The 15665-nt window shown below is 43.2% G+C and overlaps 1 pseudogene; it reads right to left on the bottom strand.

The window, feature by feature from the left end:
• The window catches only part of LOC120556521, a 193140-nt pseudogene that overhangs the window by 11508 nt on the left and 165967 nt on the right, over window positions 1-15665 (bottom strand).

The following is a 15665-nucleotide window of genomic DNA, read 5'->3' as shown; positions in this document are numbered from 1 at the left end:
TTGTGTGTCTGTGTGTGTGTGTGTATGTCTCTGTGTGTGTGTTTGTTTGTGTGTGTCTCTGTGTGTGTGCATGTGTGTGTGTCTCTGTGTGTGTGTGTCTGTGTATTTGTGTCTCTGTGTTTGTGTGTCTGTGTATTTGTGTCTCCGTCTGTGTGTGTGTGTGTGTGTGTCTCTGTGTGTCTGTATTTGTGTCTCTGTGTGTGTGTGTGTGTCTCTGTGTTTGTGTGTCTGTGTATGTCTCTGTGTGTGTTTGTTTGTGTGTGTCTGTGTGTGTCTCTGTGTTTGTGTGTCTGTGTGTGTGTTTGTTTGTGTGTGTCTCTGTGTTTGTGTGTCTCTGTGTGTTTGTTTGTGTGTGTGTGTGTCTACGTGTATTTGTGTCTCTGTCTGTGTGTCTCTGTGTGTGTGTGTGTGTGTGTGTCTCTGTGTTTGTGTCTGTGTGTGTGTGTGTGTGTGTGTATGTCTGTGTGAGTGTGTGTGTGTGTGTGTGTGTGTGTGTGTGTGTGTGTCTATGTGTATCTGTGTCCTTGTCTGTGTGTGTGTCTCTGTGTGTGTGTTGTAGTTTCTCTGCTTCACCACCAGAGGGGACCATTATCAAGTGAACAACCACAGATAACGACAGCAACACTACACTGTCACACTAACACACACACAACTAACAAGGACTGGAGAACACACAGTCACTCTTTCTTTTCTTCCATATTTTCTTTTTTTTTACAATCCATCCATCTTTCTATAGGCAGCCCAAAATATCCAATCACATGAGAGAAGATTTCACAGATTTGTGGGATATTTCCGATGTGTTTATGCAGCACTAAAGACAAGTATGAATGTGTTGTGCTGTGTGAACTGAGCGAGTGTTTCTGCTGAGTCAGACGCTAGGTGAGAGCCGAGGCTGCTGTCTGCCTAGGCTAAACTACAGTGTGATGTCATCAGTAGGCTAAACTAGAGTGTGATGTCATCAGTAGGCTAAAACTACAGTGTGATGTCATCAGTAGGGTTGGGCATCGTTTTGATTCGAACAATTCTGATTCCAATTCTGCTTCCTGTAACTGTGATTCGGGTCACGCGCTAATTTCACAGAGGAACATTGTTATTTACTATTCAATGGTGATTTACAGTTTCTACTAGAGCGCCGCGTACCGTGCTCCGCGGCTGCAACACAACGAGCGCCTGGAAGTACGGCGTGGGGCCGCTACGGAAACCGAAAAACATTTGTGCGATAACTTTTCTAATTGTTGAAACGATCCCAAGTTGGAACCGCTTCTCGATGCCCAATCCTAGTAATCAGCCCTTTAGCTGCACACCTACAGCTCAGTGAACAACGTTAACGTGTCCTGTGTGTGTGTGTGTGTGTGTGTGTGTGTGTGTGTGTGTGTGCGCGCGCCATGGTATGCGGCAGGGCCATGCACGTGGAGATGCCGTGTGCTAAAAGCAGTGTGCCGAGCCGAGCGGGTCCGAGCCGAGGTGGGCCGCAGGAGTGGCTGTGCTGTGAGGAGTGCCAGGATGCTGGGAGGGAGGGGCTGTGAGGACGTGGAGGGTGGCGAGGACTCCACTTACCAGATATCTGGGGCTGGATGCCGGGCTGGTCCGAGCTGAGCAGCTGGGCCTGGATGGTCTCCACCACGCGCTTGAAGCGCCGGCTGGGACCTGAAACAACCGGTAGGCTTTGTTAGCGTTCATTCCCAAATCCTAACGCTCCTCCTCTCATTCCCCCTGCTCTGGCGTTTCCTCCTCTCATTCCCCCTGCTCTGGCGTTTCCTCCTCTCATTCCCCCTGCTCTGGCGTTTCCTCCTCTCATTCCCCATGCTCGCGTTCCTCTCTCATTCCCCGCACTGGCATTTCCTCCTTCCCCATTCCCCCTGCTCTGGCGTTCCCCTCTCATTCCCCTCTGGTGCCTCCCTCCATTCCCCGCTCTGGCGTTTCCCTCCTCTCATTCCCCTGCCTTTCCTCCTCATTCCCCCGCACTGTGCCTCCCCTTCTTCCTCCCCTCTCCATTCCCCCTGCTCTGCATGCCTCCATTCCCCCCACTGCTCGGCGTTCCTCATTCCCCCCCCCTGCTCCGGTGTTTCCCCTCCTTCCCATGCTCTGGCTTCCTCCTCATTCCCCCCCCCCCCTGCTCTGGCATTCCCCCTCATTTCCCCCCCGCTCCTGCGTTTCCCCTCTCATTCCCCCCGCTCTGGTGTTTCCTCCTCTTTCCCCCATGCTCTGGCATTTCCTCCCTCATTCCCCCCCACTCCTTTCCCCTCTCCATTCCCCCCTGCTGCATTTCCCCTCTCCATTCCCGCTGCTGGGTGTTTCCCCCTCATTCCCCCTGCTCTGGTGTTTCCCCTCTCATTCCCCCTGCTCTGGTGTTTCCTCCTCATATTCCCCATGCTCTGGCGTTTCCTCCTCTCTCATTCCCCCCTGCTCTGGTGTTTCCTCCTCTTATTCCCCCCGGCTCTGGCGTTTCCTCCTCTCATTCCCCCCTGCTCTGGTGTTTCCCCCTCTTATTCCCCATGCTCTGGCATTTCCTCCTCTCATTCCCCCCTGCTCTGGCGTTTCCCCCTCTCATTCCCCCTGCTCTGGCGTTTCCTCCTCTTATTCCCCATGCTCTGGCGTTTACCCCTCTCATTTCCCCCATGCTCTGGTGTTTCCCCTCTCATTCCCCCCTGCTCTAGCGTTTCCCCCTCTCATTCCCCCTGCTCTGGCGTTTCCTCCTCTTATTCCCCCATGCTCTGGGTGTTTCCTCCTCTTATTCCCCCATGCTCTGGCGTTTTACCCCTCTCATTCCCCCATGCTCTGGTGTTTCCTCCTCTCATTCCCCCCTGCTCTAAGCGTTTCCCCTCTCATTCCCCCTGCTCTGGCGTTTCCTCCTCTTATTCCCCATGCTCTGGTGTTTCCTCCTCTTATTCCCCATGCTCTGGCGTTTACCCCTCTCATTCCCCCATGCTCTGGTGTTTCCCCCTCTCATTCCCCCCTGCTCTGGCGTTTCCGAGCCCCTAAATCGGAGACATTTGGAAACTCTTCTGACCCGTTTGGGTCTGGTAATCTCAATGGAGACCTTTGGCAACGGCCAAACACTGACGCCAACGTTTCTCCGTCCTGATTGGGTCTCATCGGTCACGACGTCTCGTTCTCTGAGACTTAAAGCTACTAACGTTACCATGGCAATTACCAACAGTGGGCGGAGTCTCCACGGTGCCTCCTTTTTTACCCCGGCACGCCCCCATGCCCGGTACATGGGCTTGGATTTCATCTGACAGGTGAACATCTTTCTAAACCTAAAACCAGGGTTAATACGCATTTTAACCAATACTTTTCCATGACTTTTCGGCAAATTTCCATGACTATGTGTTCCTGAAAATGTCAGTCGACATTATACAATAATACAAATCTGTGTTAAAGTTTCCCCTCAGAGGTTTAACTATAAAATGAATGACAATGTATGTGGTTCATAGTTAGATTCAGAATATCGCTCCCCGAATACGACTGCAGGCGAAATAGCGTGTGTATTCCCCCCAATGCCGGTTTGTTTACATTCGATACATACCTAGGAACCTTTTGCACGCACTGGTTTCTCGTAGGACCGGTCGGAGTGGGAACTACATCCGGTTCACGGAAGCGAAATTAACCCTAACTCCTGACCCCAAACCCCTAATCCTAAAAAGACTACTGTCAATGTTAGGGAGTAGGAAAGTGTTTTCTTTCTTGCTGTTGTCAAGATTAATTTATTTGTCAATTAAAGTTTAGAAGTTCTAACAACTTTGTGACATGAATAAAATCTACATATCTGAGATGGGAAAATGTTTTTTATTAATTCTACCATTTTGTAAAGAATTTTACCATAAATGCCTGTTGTCGCTAATTTGCATCATACCTAAATTTATATCTATTCCATATGCTATAGACAAATTAACAATCTCAACTTAATTTAGCATCAGCTTGGAGCCAGAAACACACATAATACATTTTTTTTTATATAATTGTGAATAAATTCAGGCGTCAAGGGGTTAAGACGACGTAAAAAATACATTTATTAATCACATATTATTATGCTGTGTTAAAAAAAAGAATTCCATGACTTTTCCAAAACTTTCTGGGTCTTTTTATGTTTCCAAAACCTTTCCAGGCCTGCCTGGAATTTGCATTTTTCAAATGTCCATAACTTTTCCAGTTTTTTTCAAAAACGAATGAACCCTGTAAAAACGCATTTTGTTGCCCTGTATGCATTTATAGTTTTACTTCTTACACAATTATTTGAGGTATATCATATTTACAAAACGCTACATTAATGATGATGATTTTTAGGGTGGGACAGCCGTCAGATGGGGATTTCCGACCTATGATCCCAGTATACCAGGATGTAGATGAGATATTTTGGTTTGGGCGTGTTAGTTTAAACGGAGATTAGTTCTAACCATAAAAACTTCAAAAACACTGGAAGAAAATGTCAAAAAAGTTTGAGAAAGCGCCGAAAACTTCGAAATAGTGACAAAAACTTGGGAAAATGAGCAACAAATCTTCAGACAAAGCAATAAAAACAACAGAAAAAGTGATAAAAATGTCGAAAAAAAACATGTTTTTTTCATAGTCGAGGGTTCAACACAAGGGTTAAAACTTCTTAAGACTTCTTTCAAAGAACTGAGAGTGGTGGTATTACAAGGGCCTCCACCAAAGGGGACTGTGTAATACCTTTTAGGCGCACCACATTTGGACAAACTGTGGGGAAATAGATATTGGAAACTGTCAAACTATGAGGGCATTGCACGCTTGTTACTGGTTATATGTTTTACTTTTTAATTACCTGCCTGGGGACAATAGATGAAAATTAAGTATGGTGCTAACTCAAGGATATTTACTTTGTAGGGCTGCTCGATTACGGAAAAAAATACAATCACGATTATTTCGGTCAATATTGAAATCACGATAATTTAACACGATTAATGTGGAAAGATGTTGCAATTATTGAACTTAAAAAACAGGGGAAAAAGTTTAATAAATCAACAGTAAAAAACACACATACAACTGTGAAATTTGTCTGAATAATTTTCCTATTTAAACTTTATTTCTTTATTTTATTTTATGATTTAACACGAGAGAAAATAAGAGTTTACTCGCAAAACGTAATGAGCTAAATAATAGTATTTCTCGATTATTCTGTTTTGTGATCATTGGGAGCCGAAATCCTAATCACGATTAAATTTCGATTAATTGCACAGCCCTATTACATTGTGTACTTGTACTGATGTCCATTAATATGCACTGTCCCTATCTAAATAAACAATAAAATTAAAAATTAAAAACCAAAATGTAGCGATGTAAATGTAGCCCTAGACGTCTAAAAATAAAGTTTTCGACCTACAGATTACCAAAGCAACACCTGGTGCTCAGCAGGGCTGCTCCCTCTTAGTGGATTAGTCGACTAATCGGTGGTTTTGGTCTCAGTCAACTTAGATCTCTGTAGTCCATTAGTCATGTCTGATTCTGTTTTCGCTGAATACCTATTTCCAAGAAACGCACGAGCTCATCTCGGTAAACACAACAATTCAAAGTGGTGACTCTTTTGCGGAGAAAACTCAGATTTGCCAATATTCAGTTGATTAAATCACCAATCGATTAGTCGACACGCATTGAATGAGTGTCTGGAGGGAGAGAGAGAGGGAGGGGGAGGGAGGGAGGAGAGGGAGGGAGGGAGAGAGGGAGGAGGGAGGGAGGGAGAGAGGGAGGGGAGGGAGGGAGGGAGGGAGGAAAGGAGGGAGGGAGGGAGAGAGGGAGGGAGAGGGAGGGAGGGAGGGAGGGAGGGAGGGAGGGAGGGAGGGAGGGAGGCAGGGAGGGAGGGAGGGAGGGAGGGAGGGAGGGAGGGGAGGGGAGGGAGGCGAGGGAGGGAGAAGAAGGGGAGTGGGAGGAGAGAGGAGGGAGAGGGGAGGGAGGAGGGAGGAGAGCAGGAGGGAGGGGGGTAAGCAGACTCTGAGTCAGCAGAAACAGACCCACTTGTGTGTGAGTGGAGACGGCAGCATGGATGTGTGTGTGTCTGTGTGTGTGTGTGTCTCTGTGTGTGTGTGTGTGTCTCTGTGTGTGTGTGTGTCTCTGTGTGTGTGTGTGTGTCTCTGTGTGTGTGTTTCTGTGTGTGTGTGTGTGTGTGTGTCTCTGTGTGTGTGTGTGTGTGTGTGTGTCTCTCTGTGTGTGTGTGTGTGTCTCTCTCTGTGTGTGTCTCTGTGTGTGTGTTTGTGTGTCTCTCTCTGTGTGTGTCTCTGTGTGTGTGTGTCTCTCTCTGTGTGTCTCTGTGTGTGTGTGTGTCTCTCTGTGTGTGTCTCTGTGTGTGTCTCTCTGTGGGTGTGTGTGTGTGTCTCTCTGTGTGTGTCTCTGTGTGTGTGTGTGTGTGTGTGTGTGTGTCTCTCTGTGTGTGTCTCTGTGTGTGTGTGTGTGTGTGTGTGTGTGTGTGTCTGTGTGTGTGTGTGTGTGTGTGTGTGTGTGTGTGTGTGTGTGTGTGTGTGTGTGTGTGTGTGTGTGTGTGTGTGTGTGTGCAGCGTGGGGATGAGAGAGAAACCGACAGGAGCAGAAGGAGAACACGTCGCAGCGTTTTCGTCGCGTCAGCGTCGGAGTCACCGCTGGCGACGAGACGTGGACAGACAGCAGCAGACTGCTGCCAACACGACGGGAGAACACCACAGACCGTATATATATACAAACTGGACCACCAGACCCCCTGGTTCTGGACCAGAGACCAGTGAAGGATATCAGAAGTCTCTTTCCCGGTGCTGGCTGAGCGTTACTGAGCAGCCTCCAACTGAGCTTGAAGACGTAGATGTGACGTGAGCAACCTGTCTGAAAGTGTGAAGTCTTCTGGTAGCTGTGCCGAGAGAAATCTCAATCATTCCTAATCTTACAGAGATGGAGAGCGTAGGTATATGTAAGGAGATAACATAGGCACAGGCTAATTACTGATCACTAACATGCTAGTTAACATTAGTCATTAAACCTAAACAGCTAATGGAAGTCCAAACTGCCTGTGAGCTTCTCCTGTACTATACGGTAATTCCTCTACTGTGTGACAGTAAGTCTCGGTGGTTATAGACCGTCATTAGCCTATTGTTATAAAAGCGTCTGCTACGGAGCCATAACGTGAGCTACAAGGTAATGGAGCCTTTTATACATTGTCGTGTTTCTTTAGAAATAAACAACGGACAAATAGAGTCTTTAAACGCTTCAGATGTAAAGTTATTCTCTGTCCTACCAGACTCTGGTCCACTAGCCTAGTTCTACCAGACTCTGGTACATTAGCCTGGTCCTACCAAACTCTGATACACTAGCCTGGTCCTACCAGACTCTGGTCCACTAGCCTGGTCCTATCAGACTCTGGTACACTAGCCTGGTCCTACCAGACTCTGGTACATTAGCCTGGTCCTACCAGACTCTGGTACATTAGCCGGGTCCTATCAGACTCTGGTACACTAGCCTGGTCCTATCAGACTCTGGTACATTAGTCTGGTCCTACCAGACTCTGGTCCACTAGCCTGGTCCTACCAGACTCTGGTCCATTAGCCTGTTCCTATCAGACTCTGGTCCATTAGCCTGGTCCTACCAGACTCTGGCACACTAGCCTGGTCCTATCAGACTCTGGTCCACTAGCCTGGTCCTATCAGACTCTGGTCCACTAGCCTGGTCCTACCAGACTCTGGTACACTAGCCTGGTCCTACCAAACTCTGATACACTAGCTTGGTCCTATCAGACTCTGGTCCATTACCCTGGTCCTACCAGACTCTGGTACACTAGCCTGGTCCTACCAGACTCTGGTACATTAGCCTGGTCCTACCAGACTCTGGTCCACTAGCCTGGTCCTACCAGACTCTGGTACATTAGCCTGGTCCTACCAGACTCTGGTCCACTAGCCTGGTCCTACCAGACTCTGGTCCACTAGCCTGGTCCTACCAGACTCTGGTACATTAGCCTGGTCCTACCAGACTCTGGTCCACTAGCCTGGTCCTACCAGACTCTGGTACATTAGCCTGGTCCTACCAGACTCTGGTCCACTAGCCTGGTCCTACCAGACTCTGGTCCATTAGCCTGGTCCTACCAGACTCTGGTACACTAGCCTGGTCCTACCAGACTCTGGTCCATTAGCCTGGTCCTACCAGACTCTGGTCCACTAGCCTGGTCCTACCAGACTCTGGTCCACTAGCCTGGTCCTACCAGACTCTGGTACATTAGCCTGGTCCTACCAGACTCTGGTCCACTAGCCTGGTCCTACCAGACTCTGGTCCATTAGCCTGGTCCTACCTACAAGTGTATGTGTAAGTGTAACTTCTGGATATTCAGCAGCGTTGCCACAACGGGCCGAGTGGCTTCGCTCGCATCTTTCTCCGCTCGCCATTACGGAACTACAACTCAAACTAGCGCACGACCTCAACGTCATCGTCCTCAGCCACATCCCTCTGTTCGCTGATTGGACCGGTAAAGATTTGACCGGAGAAAACCCACGAATATACCGCAAACCCAGGGTGAGTACTGAAGGGAAATGAAAAGGGCGGAGCCAGGCTAAGAGAAACAGGCCACGGACAGAATAGTGCGATTCATCAGACGGTAACGGGAGAGAAAGCAGAGGAGAACAGACGACAGATGGAATGGAAATGGATTTATTTGAAACAGGGACAATGCACAAATAAACATTAAACTTGTTGAACAAGAGAATAGGTCTTGGGCTAAATTATAGCAACAACTGCTAATTTCCACCTGTAGTCTCTGGGCAGGTATGACACCTTTAAAAAACAATTAACAACTTCAAATAGAAATTTCCCAGGACTATAAATTACATGGTGTCCATCGTAATTAAAAACAAGCAGTTTAGCACTCACTCTCTCTCTCCCCCCTCCCAGCACACACACTCAAACAGTTCAGGTGCAGCTTAGGCACATTAGAGTACATGCAACTCTACACACTCATTAATACAAGGATACACACACACACTCATACTCACACACACACACATAAATATAGTATCTTATAGATGTGTGCAAACATGTAGGTAAAATATGGATGGATGAAGAGGAGCAAAGAAGAGCAGACTTACGGAGAGGAAGGCGTGGACGATGTCCGCCTTGATGGAGCTGAGAGGTTTGTCTCTGATCACGATGAAGATCTGCTCCTCTTTCTCCAGGTTGATGAAGTTCCCGAACCACGACTTCTTAGCCAGTCTGCAGGGAGGAGACGCAACGGGCTTCAGAACAACGAACATCGCAAGTAGCTTCGCTTACCGCTATGAATCCGCTGAAGTTTTCTCCGAAGGTGGAAGCGTTATAGAAATTTGTGTCGTTTTCAGTGTTGGGAAAGTTCACTTTCTACATGAACTGGTTCAAAGTTGAAAAACACTTTACTTGAAGGTATCGACATAATCGTGACATGACAACTGTCATAACTATGACATGACGCTGTCATGAACGATATAAACAAGTCATAGATGTCATTAAGTGTCATCCGGTTTTTGTCATGACAAGTTGACACTGTTTGGGTTGTCTTGATTATGACAACTTGACATTAATCAAAGTGACATTACCAGAAGTTGTCTCGGTCATGACAAGTTGACATTACATTTCTTTGGAGTGTCCTTTAAGACAACTTCACAGTAAACAGGATGACATTATGTCAAGTTGCCATGACAAAGACATCCCAAACAAATGTTAATGTCAACTTGTCATGACCAAGACAACTTCTGGTAATGTCACTTTGATTAAAGTCAAGTTGTCATAATCAAGACAACCCAAACAGTGTCAACTTGCCGTGACAAAAACCGAATTACACGTAATGACAGAAGTCATAAACGTTTATGACCTGTTTATGTTTATGACACGTTTATGACATTGTCATGTCATAGTTATGACAGTGTCATGTCACGATTATGTCGATACCTTCAAGTAAAGTGTTACCTCCAAAGTTCAGTTCACAAATTTTTAAAATGAACCAGTTCAGTTCATAGTTCATACTTCAACATTTAATAAATGATAAACAGCCTAAAGCTGTAGGGGGAGCTCTTTAGAGAAACCTGCCAGCAAAAAGCGAGAAAACAGCGAAGAAAATGGGCAAAGCTGCATAGCGCCACTTTAATTAACTCCTGATGTGTCCGTCTGAAAAATGCCATTTTAGTGTCAGAATGTTCTGGAGATATGTGGCTTACTTTGGCGAAAGAATCGCTCATAATCTGCGTTCACTTCTCCCGTTGGAGTCAAACACTCGGGACGCGCCACTAGCCTCCTAAAGAGGCGGGGCCGTGGACAAACCCACGGGACACACAGACAGGAAACTACTCTTTAGTCCTAGAAGATCTCTGGCGATACTTACTCTGGAGAAGAGTCTGGAGTCAGACTGGACATGTCTTCCTGGGTGGGAACTGTGGAAATAAGAGATCAAAGGTCACAGAGTTAAGTTGGTGTGGTGTAGGGGGGTCATCTCTTTCCTACACAGATGTATGTACCTTTTTATGTTTATGTGCTTTATGTATTTTAATTTGGCAATGTTTCATATGTGTTTTTCTATGACTGTTTGAAAGCCCTTCTAGGGATGGGCATTGGAAATTAACAACAGCTATAAGTATACATATATACATATATATATATATACTGTGATGCTGTACACCAAATGTCTCTGATTTAGCATCTGTCCCTATTCAAATAAACATGAAATGAAAGCGTAATCGCGACTAATTTCCATTAATTGCACACAGCCCGGAAAGAAACTAGAAAATATCCACATTTAACAAGCTGGAATCGGAGAATGTGTTATCTGTGAGAATAATAATCTAACTAGTTGGCGATTTAATGTAATAGTTGACCACTGATGGATTAATCTTCGCAGCTCTACTTCACATTTAATTTGTAGAAACTGTGGTCATGTCTGATGGCCATAATCTACAGGGGGGAGGGGGATGGGAGGGTTACAGCAGTTTGAAAATAGGTAGAAAAGGGCACTCCATTTGAGAGGAAATGTAATCGATTCCTGTGGGGATAAGTGACGCCCTTGCAAATGGATAAATATATAATCTGTGCGTGTAAATGAGATCATCATGGCTCTGTTCGGGTTTGTGCGGTTTGCGAGCGATTTCATGGCACTAAACTACCTAACCTAAAGCAGAGCGATGGTAAATGCTGCGTTCCCTGTGATGAGATCGTTATCCTGCGTAGGATGCGGCCCGAGGCGGCCTTTTCTCCTGATAAGGGCTGGCAGCAGGTGAGCTGTTAAACACAGCCATTAGGGGCACATGAGATGATTTGTACTTATTCCCCCTGAGCTACGAGAACGCAGTTTGATGCATGAACACGCTCTCTGCTGAATACATTATCATAGAGATAAGAAAGAGATGATGTCATACAGATCTGATCTCAATAAATCAGCAGGGGGGGGGGGTTTCCAACCTTTTTGGTCCCACGTCTCACGGACCCCTCCATCAATTCCCAGGCTGCGTCCCAAATTCCTTACTGTCATGCTATATAGTAGCTAAAACAGTATGTGACATGTTTTAGTATGTCCAAAACCTTAGTATAGGGCTGGGCGATATGGAGAAAATCAAATATCACAATATTTTTGACCTAATACCTCGATATCGATACCGCAACGATATTGTAGAGTTGACTACTGGTGCTTTCACATAATATTTACACAATGAGATTTTAGATAAATAATCATCAGTAATGTGGATCTAATGACTAAGTGGGTAAAGGCGAATAACAGCTAGAACAGTCTGTTCAGAAAATGACATCACTTTACTGTAATGTAGCCTTTAAAACCAGGAAAAGACACTTATGCTATATTACGATATCCAAAATCTAAGACGATATCTAGTCTCATATCATGATATCGATATAATATCGATATATTGGCCAGCTCTACCTTAGTATGAAATGTGAATGTGAAACGCGGGACACGATCCCCGGGTCTCCTGGGTGAAAGTCCTGTATACGGATTTTGGGCCTTTCATACTACTCTCTACAGCACACCCTCGCAGATTAGGATCTGGCCCGCATATCAATTTAGGTTCACAATACATTTTGGCCCACCTAGTTTTTGTCACTTTTTCTGACGTTTTTGTAATTTTTTCCAACATTTCTGTCACTTTTTCTGCCGTTTTTGTAATTTTTTCCAACATTTTTGTCACTTTTTCTGACGTTTTTGTCACTTTTGCTGAATGTTTTATAATATTTTCCAATGTTTTTGTCATTTTTCCAAAGTTTTTGTCACTTTTTCTGATGTTTTTGTAATTTTTTCCAACATTTTTGTCACTTTTTCTGACGTTTTTGTAATTTTTTCCAACATTTCTGTCACTTTTTCTGACGTTTTTGTAATTTTTTCCAACATTTCCACTTTTTCCATTTTTTCCATTCCTTGTTCCATTCCATTTATCCATTCCATCTTCATTTATTTCTTTCGTTTATCTTTCTCATTTCTATTCATTCTTTTCTTCCATTCCATTCCTTCCATTTCCATTTTTTCCTTCCACTCTTTCCATTCCTTCCGTTCCATTCAATTTTCTTCCATTCCTTTTCCATTCTATCTTTCTTTTTTTTCCACTTAATTCCTATTTTTAATCTTTCCATCCGTTTTTTCCTGTTTCTTCTTCTTTTCTATATTTTCTTCATTCCACGTTTTTCCACTGTCTTCATTTTTCCTTCCTTTTTCCACTTTTGTTCGTTTTTTTATTTTTCTTCCTTATTTTTTGTTTCCACATTTTCTTTTTTCTTTTTCTTTGTGTTTTGTGTTGTTTTCTCTATTTTATTTTGTCCTTTGTGTTTTTCGTTTGTGCTTTTGTTTGTCACTTTTCCGTTTTCGATTTTCTTTTGTTTTTGTCCTGCGTTTGTATTTTTATTTTGTCCGTTGTCGCGTTTGTTTTGTCACTTTTGTCTTTTTGTGTTGTCGTTTGTCCTTGCTGTTGTTTATTTTTCCATGTTTTGTCGTTTTGTTATTTTTGATCTTTTTTCGTTTGGTCACTTTTGTGGTTGTTTGTAATGTTCATGTTTTGTGCCTTATTCGTTTTGTAATTTTTTCCAACATTTTTGTCACTTTTTCTGACGTTTTTGTCACTTTTGCCAACATCTTTTTAATTGTACTGACGTTTTTGTCACTTTGTCCAATGTTTTTGTCACTTTTTCCAACGTTTTTGGGCGTTTCTTTTCTATGATGGCCGAGGAACTTTCTCCTGACTTCTTTAGGACTTTATGTCGACCAAACTGTAAGTGAGAAGACTATATGACACGTGCAATAATACAGTCAAATATATTTTACTTTTTCGATTAAATAAAAGCCTGTCAATACACTAAACATGTCTGGCCCTTGATGTGATTCTTATTTTCCAGTCTGGCCCTCTGGGAAGTTGAGTTTGACACCCCTGCTCTACAGCGTCATTTCACACGCAATCGCAAGGTAATGTAAGTCAATGGAGACCAAACGGCGTTGATAAACACGCTAAAAAGTGAGTATGCGTCTTGATAACGCGCCAATAATGGCATACGAATTGGCGTGTCGTACATACGCCACTTCATGATGATCAGTCTGTTTAATGAGGAAAAAAGAAGTCAAACTTCTCTGATGTCAGCTTGTTAAATGTGAATATTGTTCTAGTGTCTTCTCTCCTCTGGGACAGGAAACTGACAAAACGAGACATTTGAGGACGTCATCTTGGGCTTTTTGGGAAACACTGATCCACATTTTTCAGCAGGGGTGGGGGGAAAAGTCGATACAGCATAGTATCGAGATATTTTTCGTGGCAATACTGTATCGATACACAGACGCCAAGTATGGATCTTTTATGATATATGTGTTGGTCAGTCTGTCTGCTTGACAATCACATATTGCAGCATTTAAAATTGAAGTGAGATGAACAGAGAAAAGTATCTTTTTCGATAAAACAGATGTTGACAACATTTTCCATTTGAAATTGGGAAAAATTTGAAGTTGGAAAAAAGGTAATACATTGCAGTATATCGCAGAATATCGCAATATGTTTAAAATCGCAATAATATCGTATGGTGACATAAGTATCGTGATGATATCGTATTGTGAGGCCTCTGGTGATTCCCACCCCTATTATTCACCATTTTCTGACATTGATACCACGTTAATAGACAATGGAAAGAATCCTTAGTTGCAGCTCTAATTATAATACAGATAGGAGAGGATATCGTAAAGATCTGATCTAAATAAATCATATACAGAAGTCTTTATTTTAATCAGTTGTTTCCTTTAAGTCTCTTCTCACTGTAAAAGCTCGACCCTCCTCTGAACTGTTGTAATCTTTTCAAAAGGTTTCTCCTATTCTTACCGACACTGTACACGTTTTTATATGTTGTTGTAAAAACCCAACGTTTTTATGAAGGCTCCGTTTTATTGCTTTGTGAAGCACTTTGTAAAGTGCTCTATAAATAAAGATTATTCTTATTCAGGGTTCATACGCATTTTAACCAATACTTTTTCATGACTTTTTGGCAAATGTCCATGACTAATTATACAATAGAATAGAATAGTCTTTATTGTCATTGTCACAAGTACAACGAAATTTGAAGTGCTCTCCAGTCAGTGCATCAATTCATTAAGTTTAAGAAAAAGAAATAAAAATATATATGTAAGTCCTAATGTTTAAAAAGAATAAAAAGAACACGTAGCAGCATTAGCAGTGTACATGAACACACATGGTCACACACACCCAGTCATTGCACGAATAAATGGTATTAACATACCTTCACAGCATAAAAACAGTGTGAACAAATTGTTACATAAAAATCTGTGTTAAAGTTTACCCTCAGAGGTTTAACTAGAAAATGAATGACAATTTATGTGGTTCATAGTGGGATTCAGAATATCACGCCCCGAACAGAACGTTAAGGTTAAGATGACATGATATACATTTTTTATAATTAAAAGATTTTTTTGCATTAATCGCATATTATTATGCTGTGTTAACAAAAATTCCATGATTTTTCCAAAACTTTCTGGGTCTTTTTATTTTTCCAAAACCTTTCCAGGCCTGGAATTTGCATTTTTCAAATTCCATAACTTTTCCAGGTTTTTTCAAAACGTATGAACCCTGTAAAGTGCTCTATAAATAAAGATTATTCTTATATTACTAGGGCTGCTCCCTCTTAGTCGATTAGTCGACTAATCGGTTGTTTTGGTCTTCGTCAACTTAGATCTCTTTATTCCATTAATCATGTCTGATGCTGTTTTCATGCTGAATGACTTATTTCCAAGAAACGTACGAGCTCATCTCTGGTAAACACAAGAATTAAAGTGGTGCTTTTAGCAGGACTCTTAGTGGAGAAACTCAGATTTACAGATCTGTCGATTAAATCAACTAATCGATTAGTCGATACAACTGAATGAGTGTTAGTCGACTAATAATTTCTTCTATCGAGCACGGCACTACAAGCAGGGTGTTGTGGAAGGGGGGGAATCTTTTTTTTTTTCTCTTTTTCATCAAACCGCAATCTTTGCAAGTTCCGGCAATTTCATCGCATAAAATTGCATAAATATCCCGCATATTCCATCCATTGCATTTTTTAATGCGATGGATGGAAAATCAAGGATTTTTGACCGCAACAATCACAAAAAAACTTTCTGGAAGGACTGTTTATTGCTTTGTGAAGCACTTTGTAAAGTGCTCAATAAATAAAGATTATTCTTAGTGCTCAATAAATAAAGATTATTC

The sequence above is a fragment of the Perca fluviatilis genome, chromosome 3 (assembly GCF_010015445.1).
Source record: "Perca fluviatilis chromosome 3, GENO_Pfluv_1.0, whole genome shotgun sequence".
In the NCBI taxonomy this organism is placed as follows: Eukaryota; Metazoa; Chordata; class Actinopteri; order Perciformes; family Percidae; genus Perca; species Perca fluviatilis.
Note: the sequence above shows the minus strand (reverse complement) of the source record. Positions and strands in the feature narration are given on the sequence as shown.